The sequence below is a fragment of the Pseudophryne corroboree genome, chromosome 12, assembly GCF_028390025.1.
Source record: "Pseudophryne corroboree isolate aPseCor3 chromosome 12, aPseCor3.hap2, whole genome shotgun sequence".
In the NCBI taxonomy this organism is placed as follows: Eukaryota; Metazoa; Chordata; class Amphibia; order Anura; family Myobatrachidae; genus Pseudophryne; species Pseudophryne corroboree.
The window spans coordinates 390532-412729 of NC_086455.1; positions in this window are offsets into that span (position 1 = coordinate 390532).

Consider the following 22198-nt stretch of genomic DNA (forward strand, 5'->3'; position numbering starts at 1 on the left):
TTATAGACGATTTATCGCTGGATTTTCGTCTATAGTGGCGCCCTTGGTGGCACTCACTAAGAAAGGGGCGGATGTTGCTCACTGGTCTTGTGAGGCCAAAGCGGCTTTTGCCCGTCTCAAAAGGGCATTTGTCTCGGCCAAGGTGCTGCGACACCCAGATCCAGAGCGTCCTTTTGTGTTGGAGGTGGATGCCTCTGAGATGGGTATTGGGGCAGTGCTCTCTCAGATGGGGGTGTCTGATAATCGCCTGCATCCCTGTGCTTACTTTTCCCGTAAATTTTTGCCTGCCGAGATGAATTATGACGTGGGTAACCGGGAATTGTTGGCTATTAAGGATGCACTCGAGGAGTGGAGACACTGGCTTGAGGGGGCTAAGTTTGTGGTCTCAATTCTCACCGACCATAAGAATTTGGCATATTTAGAGTCAGCGAAGCGCCTCAATGCCAGGCAGGCACGATGGGCTTTGTTTTTTGCTCGCTTTAATTTTTTGATAACATATCGCCCTGGGTCAAAAAACATCAAGGCTGATGCGCTCTCGCGGAGTTTTGCTCCAATCCAGGAGACCACCGAGGAGCCATTGCCCATTGTGTCCCCATCATGTATTAAAGTGGGCATTACCCAGGACCTCTTGTCATTAGTCCTTAGAGCACAGGAGCAGGCTCCTCCAGACCTTCCGGTAGGTCTTTTGTTTGTGCCTCCTAGGTTAAGACAGCGAGTGTTCCTGGAATTCCATGCCAAGAAGTCGGCAGGTCACCCGGGTATTGCCAGAACTCGTGAGTTGCTATCTAGGGCGGTGTGGTGGCCCTCGGTGGCTAGGGATGCGGATTAGTGGGTTCGGGCATGTGACATCTGTGCCCGAAATAAGACTCCTAGAGGGGTTCCTGTTGGCCCATTACATCCACTCTCTATTCCATCTAAGCCATGGACCCACATTTCAATGGATTTTTTGGCGGACTTGCCCAAATCCTCGGGGATGACAGCCATCTGGGTTGTCGTTGACAGGTTTTCGAAGATGGCGCACTTCGTTCCATTGGTTGGGCTGCCATCGGCCAGACGCCTGTCTGAATTATTTATGCTGCATGTTGTGCGCCTCCACGGGTTGCCACTTGATGTGGTCTCTGACCGCGGATCCCAGTTTGTGGCCAAATTCTGGAGGGCATTTTGTTCCGATCTCCAGATTTCTGTCAGCTTGTCGTCAGGCTACCATCCGCAGTCTAATGGGCAGACTGAAAGGGTGAACCAGTCCTTGGAGCAGTTCCTCAGGTGTTATGTCTCCAAGTGTCAGACTGACTGGGTTGCTCATCTGTCCATGGCGGAGTTTGCCTATAACAACGCGGCTCACTCTGCTACAGGGATCTCTCCCTTCCTTTGTGTGTATGGGCATCATCCTAAGGCCAATTCTTTTGACCCCCTGGACTCCACGCCTGGTGGTTCCTCTGTGGTTTCGGTCCTTAGAGGTATTTGGAGGAAAGTGAAGAAAGCCCTTGTGTCTGTATCATTAGTGACCAAAAGGGTTTTTGATAAGCGGAAAAGACCTTGCAGCTTCAAATTAGGAGACTTCGTCTGGTTGTCTACCAAGAATTTGAAGTTGAGACAGCCATCTCATAAGTTAGGCCCCCGGTTCATCGGTCCTTATAAGATCACTAGGGTTATCAATCCAGTGGCATTTCAGTTAGATCTACCCCGTTCTTTGGGTATCAATAAAACATTTCATTGTTCCCTTTTAAAACGGGCGATTAGTAATCCTTCTTCCAATGGAAGACCTTACCCTCTTCTGATACGTGGCCCGAAGGAGTTTGTTGTTGAAAGGATTCTTGACTCCAAGACTGTTCGGGGTCGGCTGTCATTTTTGGTGCACTGGAAGGGGTATGGCCCGGAGGAGCGGTCGTGGGTGCGCAGTTGTGATCTTCATGCCCCCAGACTGTTACGCTCTTTCTTCTCGCAGTTCCCCGATAAACCCAGTGGTAGGGGTTCTTTGACCCCTCGTCAGAGGGGGGGTACTGTTAGGGTCTCCTGCTCTGTGCTGCCACGTCGTCATGGCAACCGGGAGACAAGTGCTAGCGGAGTAACCTGAGCGTAGCTGATACTCCGGTTCGGGTCTTTTGCTGTGCAGTGGTTACAGGCTCTGTGCACGGCAGGGGATCCGGTGCTGGTTTTTGTGCTCACAGTCTGTGAGGTCTGAGTGGGGCGTGGACAGCACCTGCTATATAAACCCTATTCTCAGGTTAGGCAGATGTTGCTGAATCTTTGTTGGTCAGTTCCTGAAAGCTAGCTAGTACTGTGTAAACTTTGTATTTGTTTGTTGCTTACTGCAAATAGGCCTTGGGATTTGGTATTACACTCTGCCAATCCAGACCTAGCAGTAAGACTGGAGTCAGTCGTTTAACCTGCTGGGGTTCTTTTGCTACTCTGTGAACCTAGCAGGTTTGCGGCTGTATTCTCAGACTTGCCTGCCAAAATCCTTTCTCACTGTGCAAGGTGTTCAGGTGTCAGTTTAGTGGCAGTAAGCTGAACCAGTGCACTGCAAGTGAGGACTAGGATTGTGGAGACTCTCCTTGTGTCTATTATTCCATCTCTGACCAAGGAGTTTACTGCCACACCCGTTGGTAACCCTTTAGAGTTTTGCTGTTGCCCTTAGCAACAGCATTTCAGGTTCTCTACGTATTAAATCACTACATCTCGCTTCTTTCCATCTGAGCATTCCTAATACTAGGGAGACACCCAGTTTCTTAGCCTTTGGGCTTCTCTGTTCACTTTGTGTGTATTTTGTTACCCTATTACCTTCTGTGTATGTAATGACATATTCCCCAGTCTGTCTGTGAGTTCATTTGTTTTGCATCCCTCACCGTTCAGACACCAGTGCATTCCTGCTGGCACTGGTGTGCATAACAGTTCAGACACCAGTACATTCCTGCAGGCACTGGTGTGTATAACAGGTTCATTGTGGCGGTGAGCTGTAACGTGTCAGTCGCCCCTAGCGCACCTTTGTGGCCGACGTTCACCTCTCACACCAATGGCACATGGTGATCTGCAGTTTCCACGTCGGTCATTCGCAATGGTACCATGTGCCCAGGCACTATACACCTTCACCATGGCAGCACGCGAACTGCGCTGTTTACAAAATATTGCCACCTCTGTCCAGAAAGCTGATAATCATCCTTTTTGGGTACTCAGATAAAATGCCCCTTTTACCCATGACAGCAACGAGTGATATGTGTGCAGACGGCCTATCACACACCTTATATACCCACCAAGCCAGCAACGTGTGATATGTGTGCAGACGTCCTATCACACACCTTATATACCCACCAAGCCAGCAACGTGTGATATGTGTGCAGACGGCCTATCACACACCTTATATACCCACCAAGCCAGCAACGTGTGATATGTGTGCAGACGTCCTATCACACACCTTATATACCCACCAAGCCAGCAACGTGTGATATGTGTGCAGACGTCCTATCACACACCTTATATACCCACCAAGCCAGCAACGTGTGATATGTGTGCAGACGTCCTATCACACACCTTATATACCCACCAAGCCAGCAACGGGTGATGTGTCTGCAGACGGCCTCTCACACACCTTATATACCCACCAAGCCAGCAACGAGTGATATGTGTGCAGACGGCCTCTCACACACCTTATATACCCACCAAGCTAGCAACTAGTGATATGTGTGCAGATGGCCTATCCCACCTTATATACCCACCAAGCTAGCAACGAGTGATATGTGTGCAGATGGCCTATCACACACCTTATATACCCACCAAGCCAGCAACGTGTGATATGTGTGCAGACGTCCTATCACACACCTTATATACCCACCAAGCCAGCAACGTGTGATATGTGTGCAGACGTCCTATCACACACCTTATATACCCACCAAGCCAGCAACGTGTGATATGTGTGCAGACGTCCTATCACACACCTTATATACCCACCAAGCCAGCAACATGTGATATGTGTGCAGATGGCCTATCCCACCTTATATACCCACCAAGCTAGCAACGAGTGATATGTGTGCAGATGGCTTATCACACACCTTATATACCCACCAAGCCAGCAACGTGTGATATGTGTGCAGACGTCCTATCACACACCTTATATACCCACCAAGCCAGCAACGTGTGATATGTGTGCAGACGGCTTATCACACACCTTATATACCCACCAAGCCAGCAACGTCTGATATGTGTGCAGACGGCTTATCTCACACCTTATATACCCACCAAGCCAGCAACATGTGATATGTGTGCAGACGTCCTATCACACACCTTATATACCCACCAAGCCAGCAACGTGTGATATGTGTGCAGACGTCCTATCACACACCTTATATACCCACCAAGCCAGCAACGTCTGATATGTGTGCAGACGTCCTATCACACACCTTATATACCCACCAAGCCAGCAACGTGTGATATGTGTGCAGACGTCCTATCACACACCTTATATACCCACCAAGCCAGCAACGTCTGATATGTGTGCAGACGGCTTATCTCACACCTTATATACCCACCAAGCCAGCAACATGTGATATGTGTGCAGACGTCCTATCACACACCTTATATACCCACCAAGCCAGCAACGTGTGATATGTGTGCAGACGTCCTATCACACACCTTATATACCCACCAAGCCAGCAACGAGTGATATGTGTGCAGACGGCCTATTACACCTCTCATATACCCACCAAGCCAGCAACGTGTGATATATGTGCAGACGTCCTATCACACACCTTATATACCCACCAAGCCAGCAACGAGTGATATGTGTGCAGACGGCCTATTACACCTCTCATATACCCACCAAGCCAGCAACGTGTGATATGTGTGCAGACGTCCTATCACACACCTTATATACCCACCAAGCCAACAACGTGTGATATGTGTGCAGACGTCCTATCACACACCTTATATACCCACCAAGCCAGCAACGAGTAATATGTGTGCAGACGTCCTATCACACACCTTATATACCCACCAAGCCAGCAACAAGTGATATGTGTGCAGACGGCCTATTACACCTCTCATATACCCACCAAGCCAGCAACGTGTGATATGTGTGCAGACGTCCTATCACACACCTTATATACCCACCAAGCCAGCAACGTGTGATATGTGTGCAGACGTCCTATCACACACCTTATATACCCACCAAGCCAGCAACGAGTGATATGTGTGCAGACGGCCTATTACACCTCTCATATACCCACCAAGCCAGCAACGTGTGATATGTGTGCAGACGTCCTATCACACACCTTATATACCCACCAAGCCAGCAACGTGTGATATGTGTGCAGACGTCCTATCACACACCTTATATACCCACCAAGCCAGCAACGTGTGATATGTGTGCAGACGTCCTATCACACACCTTATATACCCACCAAGCCAGCAACGAGTGATATGTGTGCAGACGGCTTATCATACACCTTATATACCCACCAAGCCAGCAACGAGTGATATGTGTGCAGATGGCCTATCACACCCCTTATATACCCACCAAGCCAGCAACGAGTGATATGTGTGCAGACGGCTTATCATACACCTTATATACCCACCAAGCCAGCAACGAGTGATATGTGTGCAGATGGCCTATCACACCCCTTATATACCCACCAAGCCAGCAACGTGTGATATGTGTGCAGACGGCCTATCACACACCTTATATACCCACCAAGCCAGCAACGAGTGATATGTGTGCAGACGGCTTATCACACACCTTATATACCCACCAAGCCAGCAACGAGTGATATGTGTGCAGACGTCCTATCACACACCTTATATACCCACCAAGCCAGCAACGTGTGATATGTGTGCAGACGGCTTATCATACACCTTATATACCCACCAAGCCAGCAACGTGTGATATGTGTGCAGACGGCCTATCACACACCTTATATACCCACCAAGCCAGCAACGTGTGATATGTGTGCAGACGGCTTATCACACACCTTATATACCCACCAAGCCAGCAACGTGTGATATGTGTGCAGACGGCCTATCACACACCTTATATACCCACCAAGCCAGCAACGAGTGATATGTGTGCAGACGTCCTATCACACACCTTATATACCCACCAAGCCAGCAACGAGTGATATGTGTGCAGACGGCTTATCATACACCTTATATACCCACCAAGCCAGCAACGTGTGATATGTGTGCAGACGTCCTATCACACACCTTATATACCCACCAAGCCAGCAACGAGTGATATGTGTGCAGATGGCCTATCACACACCTTATATACCCACCAAGCCAGCAACGTGTGATATGTGTGCAGACGTCCTATCACACACCTTATATACCCACCAAGCCAGCAACGAGTGATATGTGTGCAGACGGCCTATCACACACCTTATATACCCACCAAGCCAGCAACGTGTGATATGTGTGCAGACGTCCTATCACACACCTTATATACCCACCAAGCCAGCAACGAGTGATATGTGTGCAGACGGCTTATCACACACCTTATATACCCACCAAGCCAGCAACGTGTGATATGTGTGCAGACGTCCTATCACACACCTTATATACCCACCAAGCCAGCAACGTGTGATATGTGTGCAGACGTCCTATCACACACCTTATATACCCACCAAGCCAGCAACGAGTGATATGTGTGCAGACGGCTTATCACACACCTTATATACCCACCAAGCCAGCAACGAGTGATATGTGTGCAGACGTCCTATCACACACCTTATATACCCACCAAGCCAGCAACGTGTGATATGTGTGCAGACGTCCTATCACACACCTTATATACCCACCAAGCCAGCAACGAGTGATATGTGTGCAGACGTCCTATCACACACCTTATATACCCACCAAGCCAGCAACGTGTGATATGTGTGCAGACGGCCTATCACACACCTTATATACCCACCAAGCCAGCAACGTGTGATATGTGTGCAGACGGCCTATCACACACCTTATATACCCACCAAGCCAGCAACGTGTGATATGTGTGCAGACGTCCTATCACACACCTTATATACCCACCAAGCCAGCAACGAGTGATATGTGTGCAGACGGCTTATCACACACCTTATATACCCACCAAGCCAGCAACGTGTGATATGTGTGCAGACGTCCTATCACACACCTTATATACCCACCAAGCCAGCAACGAGTGATATGTGTGCAGACGGCTTATCACACACCTTATATACCCACCAAGCCAGCAACGAGTGATATGTGTGCAGACGTCCTATCACACACCTTATATACCCACCAAGCCAGCAACGTGTGATATGTGTGCAGACGTCCTATCACACACCTTATATACCCACCAAGCCAGCAACGAGTGATATGTGTGCAGACGTCCTATCACACACCTTATATACCCACCAAGCCAGCAACGTGTGATATGTGTGCAGACGGCCTATCACACACCTTATATACCCACCAAGCCAGCAACGTGTGATATGTGTGCAGACGGCCTATCACACCCCTTATATACCCACCAAGCCAGCAACGAGTGATATGTGTGCAGACGTCCTATCACACACCTTATATACCCACCAAGCCAGCAACGTGTGATATGTGTGCAGACGGCCTATCACACACCTTATATACCCACCAAGCCAGCAACGAGTGATATGTGTGCAGACGTCCTATCACACACCTTATATACCCACCAAGCCAGCAACGTGTGATATGTGTGCAGACGTCCTATCACACACCTTATATACCCACCAAGCCAGCAACGAGTGATATGTGTGCAGACGTCCTATCACACACCTTATATACCCACCAAGCCAGCAACGAGTGATATGTGTGCAGACGTCCTATCACACACCTTATATACCCACCAAGCCAGCAACGTGTGATATGTGTGCAGACGTCCTATCACACACCTTATATACCCACCAAGCCAGCAACGAGTGATATGTGTGCAGACGTCCTATCACACACCTTATATACCCACCAAGCCAGCAACGTGTGATATGTGTGCAGACGTCCTATCACACACCTCATATACCCACCAAGCCAGCAACGAGTGATATGTGTGCAGACGGCCTATCACACACCTTATACACCCACCAAGCCAGCAACAAGTGATATGTGTGCAGACGTCCTATCCCACACCTTATACACCCACCAAGCCAGCAACAAGTGATATGTGTGCAGACGTCCTATCCCACACCTTATATACCCACCAAGCCAGCAACGAGTGATATGTGTGCAGACGGCCTATCACACACCTTATATACCCACCAAGCCAGCAACGTGTGATATGTGTGCAGACGTCCTATCACACACCTTATATACCCACCAAGCCAGCAACGTGTGATATGTGTGCAGACGTCCTATCACACACCTTATATACCCACCAAGCCAGCAACGTGTGATATGTGTGCAGACGTCCTATCCCACACCTTATACACCCACCAAGCCAGCAACAAGTGATATGTGTGCAGACGTCCTATCCCACACCTTATATACCCACCAAGCCAGCAACGTGTGATATGTGTGCAGACGTCCTATCACACACCTTATATACCCACCAAGCCAGCAACGTGTGATATGTGTGCAGACGTCCTATCACACACCTTATATACCCACCAAGCCAGCAACGTGTGATATGTGTGCAGACGTCCTATCCCACACCTTATATACCCACCAAGCCAGCAACGTGTGATATGTGTGCAGACGTCCTATCCCACACCTTATATACCCACCAAGCCAGCAACGAGTGATATGTGTGCAGACGTCCTATCACACACCTTATATACCCACCAAGCCAGCAACGAGTGATATGTGTGCAGACAGCCTCTCACACACCTTATATACCCACCAAGCCAGCAACGTGTGATATGTGTGCAGACGTCCTATCCCACACCTTATACACCCACCAAGCCAGCAACAAGTGATATGTGTGCAGACGTCCTATCCCACACCTTATATACCCACCAAGCCAGCAACGTGTGATATGTGTGCAGACGTCCTATCCCACACCTTATATACCCACCAAGCCAGCAACGAGTGATATGTGTGCAGACGTCCTATCACACACCTTATATACCCACCAAGCCAGCAACGAGTGATATGTGTGCAGACGTCCTATCACACACCTTATATACCCACCAAGCCAGCAACGTGTGATATGTGTGCAGACGTCCTATCCCACACCTTATACACCCACCAAGCCAGCAACAAGTGATATGTGTGCAGACGTCCTATCCCACACCTTATATACCCACCAAGCCAGCAACGTGTGATATGTGTGCAGACGTCCTATCCCACACCTTATATACCCACCAAGCCAGCAACGAGTGATATGTGTGCAGACGTCCTATCACACACCTTATATACCCACCAAGCCAGCAACGAGTGATATGTGTGCAGACGTCCTATCACACACCTTATATACCCACCAAGCCAGCAACGGGTGATATGTGTGCAGACGTCCTATCCCACACCTTATACACCCACCAAGCCAGCAACGTGTGATATGTGTGCAGACGTCCTATCACACACCTTATATACCCACCAAGCCAGCAACGTGTGATATGTGTGCAGACGTCCTATCACACACCTTATATACCCACCAAGCCAGCAACGAGTGATGTGTGCAGACGTCCTATCACACACCTTATATACCCACCAAGCCAGCAACGTGTGATATGTGTGCAGACGTCCTATCACACCCCTTATATACCCACCAAGCCAGCAACGTGTGATATGTGTGCAGACGTCCTATCACACCCCTTATATACCCACCAAGCCAGCAACGTGTAGTATGTGTGCAGACGTCCTATCACACACCTTATATACCCACCAAGCCAGCAACGTGTGATATGTGTGCAGACGTCCTATCACACACCTTATATACCCACCAAGCCAGCAACGTGTGATATGTGTGCAGACGTCCTATCACACACCTTATATACCCACCAAGCCAGCAACGTGTGATATGTGTGCAGACGGCCTCTCACACACCTTATATACCCACCAAGCCAGCAACGTGTGATATGTGTGCAGACGTCCTATCCCACCCCTTATATACCCACCAAGCCAGCAACGTGTGATATGTGTGCAGACGTCCTATCACACACCTTATATACCCACCAAGCCAGCAACGTGTGATATGTGTGCAGACGTCCTATCCCACCCCTTATATACCCACCAAGCCAGCAACGTGTGATATGTGTGCAGACGTCCTATCACACACCTTATATACCCACCAAGCCAGCAACGTGTGATATGTGTGCAGACGGCTTATCACACACCTTATATACCCACCAAGCCAGCAACGTGTGATATGTGTGCAGACGTCCTATCACACACCTTATATACCCACCAAGCCAGCAACGAGTGATGTGTGCAGATGGCCTATCACACACCATATATACCCACCAAGCCAGCAACGTGTGATATGTGTGCAGACGTCCTATCCCACCCCTTATATACCCACCAAGCCAGCAACGTGTGATATGTGTGCAGACGGCCTATCACACCCCTTATATACCCACCAAGCCAGCAACGTGTGATATGTGTGCAGACGGCCTATCACACCCCTTATATACCCACCAAGCCAGCAACGTGTGATATGTGTGCAGATGGCTTATCTCACACCTTATATACCCACCAAGCCAGCAACGTGTGATATGTGTGCAGACGGCCTATCACACACCTTATATACCCACCAAGCCAGCAACGTGTGATATGTGTGCAGACGTCCTATCACACACCTTATATACCCACCAAGCCAGCAACGAGTGATATGTGTGCAGACGTCCTATCACACACCTTATATACCCACCAAGCCAGCAACGTGTGATATGTGTGCAGACGTCCTATCACACACCTTATATACCCACCAAGCCAGCAACGTGTGATATGTGTGCAGACGTCCTATCACACACCTTATATACCCACCAAGCCAGCAACGTGTGATATGTGTGCAGACGTCCTATCACACACCTTATATACCCACCAAGCCAGCAACGTGTGATATGTGTGCAGACGTCCTATCCCACCCCTTATATACCCACCAAGCCAGCAACGTGTGATATGTGTGCAGACGTCCTATCACACACCTTATATACCCACCAAGCCAGCAACGTGTGATATGTGTGCAGACGTCCTATCCCACCCCTTATATACCCACCAAGCCAGCAACGTGTGATATGTGTGCAGACGGCCTATCACACCCCTTATATACCCACCAAGCCAGCAACGTGTGATATGTGTGCAGACGGCCTATCACACCCCTTATATACCCACCAAGCCAGCAACGTGTGATATGTGTGCAGATGGCTTATCTCACACCTTATATACCCACCAAGCCAGCAACGTGTGATATGTGTGCAGACGGCCTATCACACACCTTATATACCCACCAAGCCAGCAACGTGTGATATGTGTGCAGACGTCCTATCACACACCTTATATACCCACCAAGCCAGCAACGAGTGATATGTGTGCAGACGTCCTATCACACACCTTATATACCCACCAAGCCAGCAACGTGTGATATGTGTGCAGACGTCCTATCACACACCTTATATACCCACCAAGCCAGCAACGTGTGATATGTGTGCAGACGTCCTATCACACACCTTATATACCCACCAAGCCAGCAACGTGTGATATGTGTGCAGACGGCCTATCACACCCCTTATATACCCACCAAGCCAGCAACGTGTGATATGTGTGCAGACGGCCTATCACACCCCTTATATACCCACCAAGCCAGCAACGTGTGATATGTGTGCAGATGGCTTATCTCACACCTTATATACCCACCAAGCCAGCAACGTGTGATATGTGTGCAGACGGCCTATCACACACCTTATATACCCACCAAGCCAGCAACGTGTGATATGTGTGCAGATGGCTTATCTCACACCTTATATACCCACCAAGCCAGCAACGTGTGATATGTGTGCAGACGTCCTATCACACACCTTATATACCCACCAAGCCAGCAACGTGTGATATGTGTGCAGACGTCCTATCACACACCTTATATACCCACCAAGCCAGCAACGAGTGATATGTGTGCAGACGGCCTCTCACACCCCTTATATACCCACCGAGCCAGCAACGAGTGATATGTGTGCAGACGGCCTATCACACACCTCATATACCCACCAAGCTAGCAACGTGTGATATGTGTGCAGACGGCCTATCACACACCTTATATACCCACCAAGCCAGCAACGTGTGATATGTGTGCAGACGGCCTATCACACCCCTTATATACCCACCAAGCCAGCAACGTGTGATATGTGTGCAGATGGCTTATCTCACACCTTATATACCCACCAAGCCAGCAACGTGTGATATGTGTGCAGACGGCCTATCACACACCTTATATACCCACCAAGCCAGCAACGTGTGATATGTGTGCAGATGGCTTATCTCACACCTTATATACCCACCAAGCCAGCAACGTGTGATATGTGTGCAGACGTCCTATCACACACCTTATATACCCACCAAGCCAGCAACGTGTGATATGTGTGCAGACGGCTTATCACACACCTTATATACCCACCAAGCCAGCAACGTGTGATATGTGTGCAGACGGCCTATCACACCCCTTATATACCCACCAAGCCAGCAACGTGTGATATGTGTGCAGATGGCTTATCTCACACCTTATATACCCACCAAGCCAGCAACGTGTGATATGTGTGCAGACGGCCTATCACACACCTTATATACCCACCAAGCCAGCAACGTGTGATATGTGTGCAGATGGCTTATCTCACACCTTATATACCCACCAAGCCAGCAACGTGTGATATGTGTGCAGACGTCCTATCACACACCTTATATACCCACCAAGCCAGCAACGTGTGATATGTGTGCAGACGTCCTATCACACACCTTATATACCCACCAAGCCAGCAACGTGTGATATGTGTGCAGACGGCCTATCACACACCTTATATACCCACCAAGCCAGCAACGTGTGATATGTGTGCAGACGGCCTATCACACACCTTATATACCCACCAAGCCAGCAACGTGTGATATGTGTGCAGATGGCTTATCTCACACCTTATATACCCACCAAGCCAGCAACGTGTGATATGTGTGCAGACGTCCTATCACACACCTTATATACCCACCAAGCCAGCAACGTGTGATATGTGTGCAGACGGCTTATCACACACCTTATATACCCACCAAGCCAGCAACGTGTGATATGTGTGCAGACGGCCTATCACACCCCTTATATACCCACCAAGCCAGCAACGTGTGATATGTGTGCAGATGGCTTATCTCACACCTTATATACCCACCAAGCCAGCAACGTGTGATATGTGTGCAGACGGCCTATCACACACCTTATATACCCACCAAGCCAGCAACGTGTGATATGTGTGCAGATGGCTTATCTCACACCTTATATACCCACCAAGCCAGCAACGTGTGATATGTGTGCAGACGTCCTATCACACACCTTATATACCCACCAAGCCAGCAACGTGTGATATGTGTGCAGACGTCCTATCACACACCTTATATACCCACCAAGCCAGCAACGTGTGATATGTGTGCAGACGGCCTATCACACACCTTATATACCCACCAAGCCAGCAACGTGTGATATGTGTGCAGACGGCCTATCACACACCTTATATACCCACCAAGCCAGCAATGAGTGATATGTGTGCAGACGGCCTATCATACACCTTATATACCCACCAAGCCAGCAACGTGTGATATGTGTGCAGACGGCTTATCTCACACCTTATATACCCACCAAGCCAGCAACGAGTGATATGTGTGCAGACGGCTTATCACACACCTTATATACCCACCATGACAGCAACGTGTGATATGTGTGCAGACGGCTTATCTCACACCTTATATACCCACCAAGCCAGCAACGAGTGATATGTGTGCAGACGTCCTATCACACACCTTATATACCCACCAAGCCAGCAACGTGTGATATGTGTGCAGACGTCCTATCACACACCTTATATACCCACCAAGCCAGCAACGTGTGATATGTGTGCAGACTTCCTATCACACACCTTATACACCCACCAAGCCAGCAACGAGTGATGTGTGTGCAGACGTCCTATCACACACCTTATATACCCACCAAGCCAGCAACGTGTGATATGTGTGCAGACGTCCTATCACACACCTTATACACCCACCAAGCCAGCAACGAGTGATGTGTGCAGACGTCCTATCACACACCTTATATACCCACCAAGCCAGCAACGTGTGATATGTGTGCAGACGTCCTATCACACACCTTATACACCCACCAAGCCAGCAACGAGTGATGTGTGTGCAGACGTCCTATCACACACCTTATATACCCACCAAGCCAGCAACGTGTGATATGTGTGCAGACGTCCTATCACACACCTTATACACCCACCAAGCCAGCAACGAGTGATATGTGTGCAGACGTCCTATCACACACCTTATACACCCACCAAGCCAGCAACGAGTGATATGTGTGCAGACGTCCTATCACACACCTTATATACCCACCAAGCCAGCAACGTGTGATATGTGTGCAGACGGCCTCTCACACACCTTATATACCCACCAAGCCAGCAACGTGTGATATGTGTGCAGACGTCCTATCACACACCTTATATACCCACCAAGCCAGCAACAAGTGATATGTGTGCAGACGGCCTATCACCCCTTATATACCCACCAAGCCAGCAACGAGTGATATGTGTGCAGACGGCCTATCACCCCTTATATACCCACCAAGCCAGCAACAAGTGATATGTGTGCAGACGGCCTATCACACTCCTTATATACCCACCAAGCCAGCAACTAGTGATATGTGTGCAGACGTCCTATCACACACCTTATATACCCACCAAGCCAGCAACGTGTGATATGTGTGCAGACGGCCTATCACACACCTTATATACCCACCAAGCCAGCAACTAGTGATATGTGTGCAGACGGCCTATCACACTCCTTATATACCCACCAAGCCAGCAACGAGTGATATGTGTGCAGACGGCTTATCTCACACCTTATATACCCACCAAGCCAGCAACGAGTGATATGTCTGCAGACGGCTTATCTCACACCTTATATACCCACCAAGCCAGCAACGAGTGATATGTGTGCAGACGGCTTATCTCACACCTTATATACCCACCAAGCCAGCAACGTGTGATATGTGTGCAGACGGCTTATCTCACACCTTATATACCCACCAAGCCAGCAACGAGTGATATGTGTGCAGACGTCCTATCACACACCTTATATACCCACCAAGCCAGCAACGAGTGATATGTGTGCAGACGGCCTATCACACCCCTTATATACCCACCAAGCCAGCAACGTGTGATATGTGTGCAGACGGCTTATCTCACACCTTATATACCCACCAAGCCAGCAACGAGTGATATGTGTGCAGACGGCTTATCTCACACCTTATATACCCACCAAGCCAGCAACGAGTGATATGTGTGCAGACGGCCTATCACACCCCTTATATACCCACCAAGCCAGCAACGTGTGATATGTGTGCAGACGGCTTATCTCACACCTTATATACCCACCAAGCCAGCAACATGTGATATGTGTGCAGACGGCTTATCTCACACCTTATATACCCACCAAGCCAGCAACGAGTGATATGTGTGCAGACGGCTTATCTCACACCTTATATACCCACCAAGCCAGCAACGAGTGATATGTGTGCAGACGGCTTATCTCACACCTTATATACCCACCAAGCCAGCAACGTGTGATATGTGTGCAGACGGCTTATCTCACACCTTATATACCCACCAAGCCAGCAACGAGTGATATGTGTGCAGACGTCCTATCACACACCTTATATACCCACCAAGCCAGCAACGAGTGATATGTGTGCAGACGGCCTATCACACCCCTTATATACCCACCAAGCCAGCAACGTGTGATATGTGTGCAGACGGCTTATCTCACACCTTATATACCCACCAAGCCAGCAACGAGTGATATGTGTGCAGACGGCTTATCTCACACCTTATATACCCACCAAGCCAGCAACGTGTGATATGTGTGCAGACGGCTTATCACACACCTTATATACCCACCAAGCCAGCAACGTGTGATATGTGTGCAGACGGCTTATCTCACACCTTATATACCCACCAAGCCAGCAACGTGTGATATGTGTGCAGACGGCTTATCTCACACCTTATATACCCACCAAGCCAGCAACGTGTGATATGTGTGCAGACGGCTTATCTCACACCTTATATACCCACCAAGCCAGCAACGTGTGATATGTGTGCAGACGGCTTATCTCACACCTTATATACCCACCAAGCCAGCAACGAGTGATATGTGTGCAGACGGCTTATCTCACACCTTATATACCCACCAAGCCAGCAACGTGTGATATGTGTGCAGACGGCTTATCACACACCTTATATACCCACCAAGCCAGCAACGTGTGATATGTGTGCAGACGGCTTATCTCACACCTTATATACCCACCAAGCCAGCAACGTGTGATATGTGTGCAGACGGCTTATCTCACACCTTATATACCCACCAAGCCAGCAACGTGTGATATGTGTGCAGACGGCTTATCTCACACCTTATATACCCACCAAGCCAGCAACGTGTGATATGTGTGCAGACGGCTTATCTCACACCTTATATACCCACCAAGCCAGCAACGAGTGATATGTGTGCAGACGGCTTATCTCACACCTTATATACCCACCAAGCCAGCAACGTGTGATATGTGTGCAGACGGCTTATCTCACACCTTATATACCCACCAAGCCAGCAACGAGTGATATGTGTGCAGACGGCTTATCTCACACCTTATATACCCACCAAGCCAGCAACGAGTGATATGTGTGCAGACGGCTTATCTCACACCTTATATACCCACCAAGCCAGCAACGTGTGATATGTGTGCAGACGGCTTATCTCACACCTTATATACCCACCAAGCCAGCAACGAGTGATATGTGTGCAGACGTCCTATCACACACCTTATATACCCACCAAGCCAGCAACGAGTGATATGTGTGCAGACGGCCTATCACACCCCTTATATACCCACCAAGCCAGCAACGTGTGATATGTGTGCAGACGGCTTATCTCACACCTTATATACCCACCAAGCCAGCAACGAGTGATATGTGTGCAGACGGCTTATCTCACACCTTATATACCCACCAAGCCAGCAACGTGTGATATGTGTGCAGACGGCTTATCACACACCTTATATACCCACCAAGCCAGCAACGTGTGATATGTGTGCAGACGGCTTATCTCACACCTTATATACCCACCAAGCCAGCAACGTGTGATATGTGTGCAGACGGCTTATCTCACACCTTATATACCCACCAAGCCAGCAACGTGTGATATGTGTGCAGACGGCTTATCTCACACCTTATATACCCACCAAGCCAGCAACGTGTGATATGTGTGCAGACGGCTTATCTCACACCTTATATACCCACCAAGCCAGCAACGTGTGATATGTGTGCAGACGGCTTATCTCACACCTTATATACCCACCAAGCCAGCAACGTGTGATATGTGTGCAGACGGCTTATCTCACACCTTATATACCCACCAAGCCAGCAACGAGTGATATGTGTGCAGACGGCTTATCTCACACCTTATATACCCACCAAGCCAGCAACGAGTGATATGTGTGCAGACGGCTTATCTCACACCTTATATACCCACCAAGCCAGCAACGTGTGATATGTGTGCAGACGGCTTATCTCACACCTTATATACCCACCAAGCCAGCAACGAGTGATATGTGTGCAGACGTCCTATCACACACCTTATATACCCACCAAGCCAGCAACGAGTGATGTGTGCAGACGGCTTATCTCACACCTTATATACCCACCAAGCCAGCAACGTGTGATATGTGTGCAGACGGCTTATCACACACCTTATATACCCACCAAGCCAGCAACGTGTGATATGTGTGCAGACGGCTTATCTCACACCTTATATACCCACCAAGCCAGCAACGTGTGATATGTGTGCAGACGGCCTCTCACACACCTTATATACCCACCAAGCCAGCAACGTGTGATATGTGTGCAGACGGCCTATCACACACCTTATATACCCACCAAGCCAGCAACGTGTGATATGTGTGCAGACGGCTTATCTCACACCTTATATACCCACCAAGCCAGCAACGTGTGATATGTGTGCAGACGGCTTATCTCACACCTTATATACCCACCAAGCCAGCAACGAGTGATATGTGTGCAGACGGCTTATCTCACACCTTATATACCCACCAAGCCAGCAACGAGTGATATGTGTGCAGACGGCCTATCACACACCTTATATACCCACCAAGCCAGCAACGAGTGATATGTGTGCAGACAGCCTATCACACACCTTATATACCCACCAAGCCAGCAACGAGTGATGTGTGTGCAGACGGCCTATCACACCCCTTATATACCCACCAAGCCAGCAACGTGTGATATGTGTGCAGACGGCTTATCTCACACCTTATATACCCACCAAGCCAGCAACGAGTGATATGTGTGCAGACGGCTTATCTCACACCTTATATACCCACCAAGCCAGCAACGTGTGATATGTGTGCAGACGGCTTATCTCACACCTTATATACCCACCAAGCCAGCAACATGTGATATGTGTGCAGACGGCTTATCACACACCTTATATACCCACCAAGCCAGCAACGAGTGATATGTGTGCAGACGGCTTATCTCACACCTTATATACCCACCAAGCCAGCAACGAGTGATATGTGTGCAGACGGCCTATCACACCCCTTATATACCCACCAAGCCAGCAACGAGTGATATGTGTGCAGACAGCTTATCTCACACCTTATATACCCACCAAGCCAGCAACGAGTGATGTGTGCAGACGGCCTATCACACACCTTATATACCCACCAAGCCAGCAACTAGTGATATGTGTGCAGATGGCCTATCACACACCTTATATACCCACCACGCCAGCAACGTGTGATATGTGTGCAGACGGCCTATCACACCCCTTATATACCCACCAAGCCAGCAACGTGTGATATGTGTGCAGATGGCCTATCACACACCTTATATACCCACCACGCCAGCAACGTGTGATATGTGTGCAGACGGCCTATCACACACCTTATATACCCACCAAGCCAGCAACGTGTGATATGTGTGCAGACGGCTTATCTCACACCTTATATACCCACCAAGCCAGCAACGTGTGATATGTGTGCAGACGGCTTATCTCACACCTTATATACCCACCAAGCCAGCAACGTGTGATATGTGTGCAGACGGCTTATCTCACACCTTATATACCCACCAAGCCAGCAACGTGTGATATGTGTGCAGACGGCTTATCTCACACCTTATATACCCACCAAGCCAGCAACGTGTGATATGTGTGCAGACGGCTTATCTCACACCTTATATACCCACCAAGCCAGCAACGTGTGATATGTGTGCAGACGGCTTATCTCACACCTTATATACCCACCAAGCCAGCAACGTGTGATATGTGTGCAGACGGCTTATCTCACACCTTATATACCCACCAAGCCAGCAACGTGTGATATGTGTGCAGACGGCTTATCTCACACCTTATATACCCACCAAGCCAGCAACGTGTGATATGTGTGCAGACGGCTTATCTCACACCTTATATACCCACCAAGCCAGCAACGTGTGATATGTGTGCAGACGGCTTATCTCACACCTTATATACCCACCAAGCCAGCAACGTGTGATATGTGTGCAGACGGCTTATCTCACACCTTATATACCCACCAAGCCAGCAACGTGTGATATGTGTGCAGACGGCTTATCTCACACCTTATATACCCACCAAGCCAGCAACGTGTGATATGTGTGCAGACGGCTTATCTCACACCCCTTATATACCCACCAAGCCAGCAACGTGTGATATGTGTGCAGACGGCCTATCACACACCTTATATACCCACCAAGCCAGCAACGTGTGATATGTGTGCAGACGGCTTATCTCACACCTTATATACCCACCAAGCCAGCAACGTGTGATATGTGTGCAGACGGCTTATCTCACACCTTATATACCCACCAAGCCAGCAACGTGTGATATGTGTGCAGACGGCTTATCTCACACCTTATATACCCACCAAGCCAGCAACGTGTGATATGTGTGCAGACGGCTTATCTCACACCTTATATACCCACCAAGCCAGCAACGTGTGATATGTGTGCAGACGGCTTATCTCACACCTTATATACCCACCAAGCCAGCAACGTGTGATATGTGTGCAGACGGCTTATCTCACACCTTATATACCCACCAAGCCAGCAACGTGTGATATGTGTGCAGACGGCTTATCTCACACCTTATATACCCACCAAGCCAGCAACGTGTGATATGTGTGCAGACGGCTTATCTCACACCTTATATACCCACCAAGCCAGCAACGTGTGATATGTGTGCAGACGGCTTATCTCACACCTTATATACCCACCAAGCCAGCAACGTGTGATATGTGTGCAGACGGCTTATCTCACACCTTATATACCCACCAAGCCAGCAACGTGTGATATGTGTGCAGACGGCTTATCTCACACCTTATATACCCACCAAGCCAGCAACGTGTGATATGTGTGCAGACGGCTTATCTCACACCTTATATACCCACCAAGCCAGCAACGTGTGATATGTGTGCAGACGGCTTATCTCACACCCCTTATATACCCACCAAGCCAGCAACGTGTGATATGTGTGCAGACGGCTTATCTCACACCTTATATACCCACCAAGCCAGCAACGTGTGATATGTGTGCAGACGGCCTATCTCACACCTTATATACCCACCAAGCCAGCAACGTGTGATATGTGTGCAGACGGCCTATCTCACACCTTATATACCCACCAAGCCAGCAACGAGTGATATGTGTGCAGACGGCCTATCACACACCTTATATACCCACCAAGCCAGCAACGTGTGATATGTGTGCAGACGGCTTATCTCACACCTTATATACCCACCAAGCCAGCAACGAGTGATATGTATGCAGACGGCTTATCTCACACCTTATATACCCACCAAGCCAGCAACGTGTGATATGTGTGCAGACGGCCTATCTCACACCTTATATACCCACCAAGCCAGCAACGTGTGATATGTGTGCAGACAGCCTATCTCACACCTTATATACCCACCAAGCCAGCAACGAGTGATATGTGTGCAGACGGCCTATCACACACCTTATATACCCACCAAGCCAGCAACGTGTGATATGTGTGCAGACGGCCTATCTCACACCTTATATACCCACCAAGCCAGCAACGTGTGATATGTGTGCAGACGGCTTATCTCACACCTTATATACCCACCAAGCCAGCAACGTGTGATATGTGTGCAGACGGCTTATCTCACACCTTATATACCCACCAAGCCAGCAACGTGTGATATGTGTGCAGACAGCCTATCTCACACCTTATATACCCACCAAGCCAGCAACGTGTGATATGTGTGCAGACGGCCTATCTCACACCTTATATACCCACCAAGCCAGCAACGTGTGATATGTGTGCAGACGGCTTATCTCACACCTTATATACCCACCAAGCCAGCAACGTGTGATATGTGTGCAGACGGCTTATCTCACACCTTATATACCCACCAAGCCAGCAACGAGTGATATGTGTGCAGACGGCTTATCTCACACCTTATATACCCACCAAGCCAGCAACGAGTGATATGTGTGCAGACGTCCTATCACACCTTATATACCCACCAAGCCAGCAACGTGTGATATGTGTGCAGACGGCTTATCTCACACCTTATATACCCACCAAGCCAGCAACGTGTGATATGTGTGCAGACGGCTTATCTCACACCTTATATACCCACCAAGCCAGCAACGTGTGATATGTGTGCAGACGGCTTATCTCACACCTTATATACCCACCAAGCCAGCAACGTGTGATATGTGTGCAGACGGCTTATCTCACACCTTATATACCCACCAAGCCAGCAACTAGTGATATGTGTGCAGACGGCTTATCTCACACCTTATATCCCCACCAAGCCAGCAACGTGTGATATGTGTGCAGACGGCTTATCTCACACCTTATATACCCACCAAGCCAGCAACGTGTGATATGTGTGCAGACGGCTTATCTCACACCTTATATACCCACCAAGCCAGCAACGAGTGATATGTGTGCAGACGGCTTATCTCACACCTTATATACC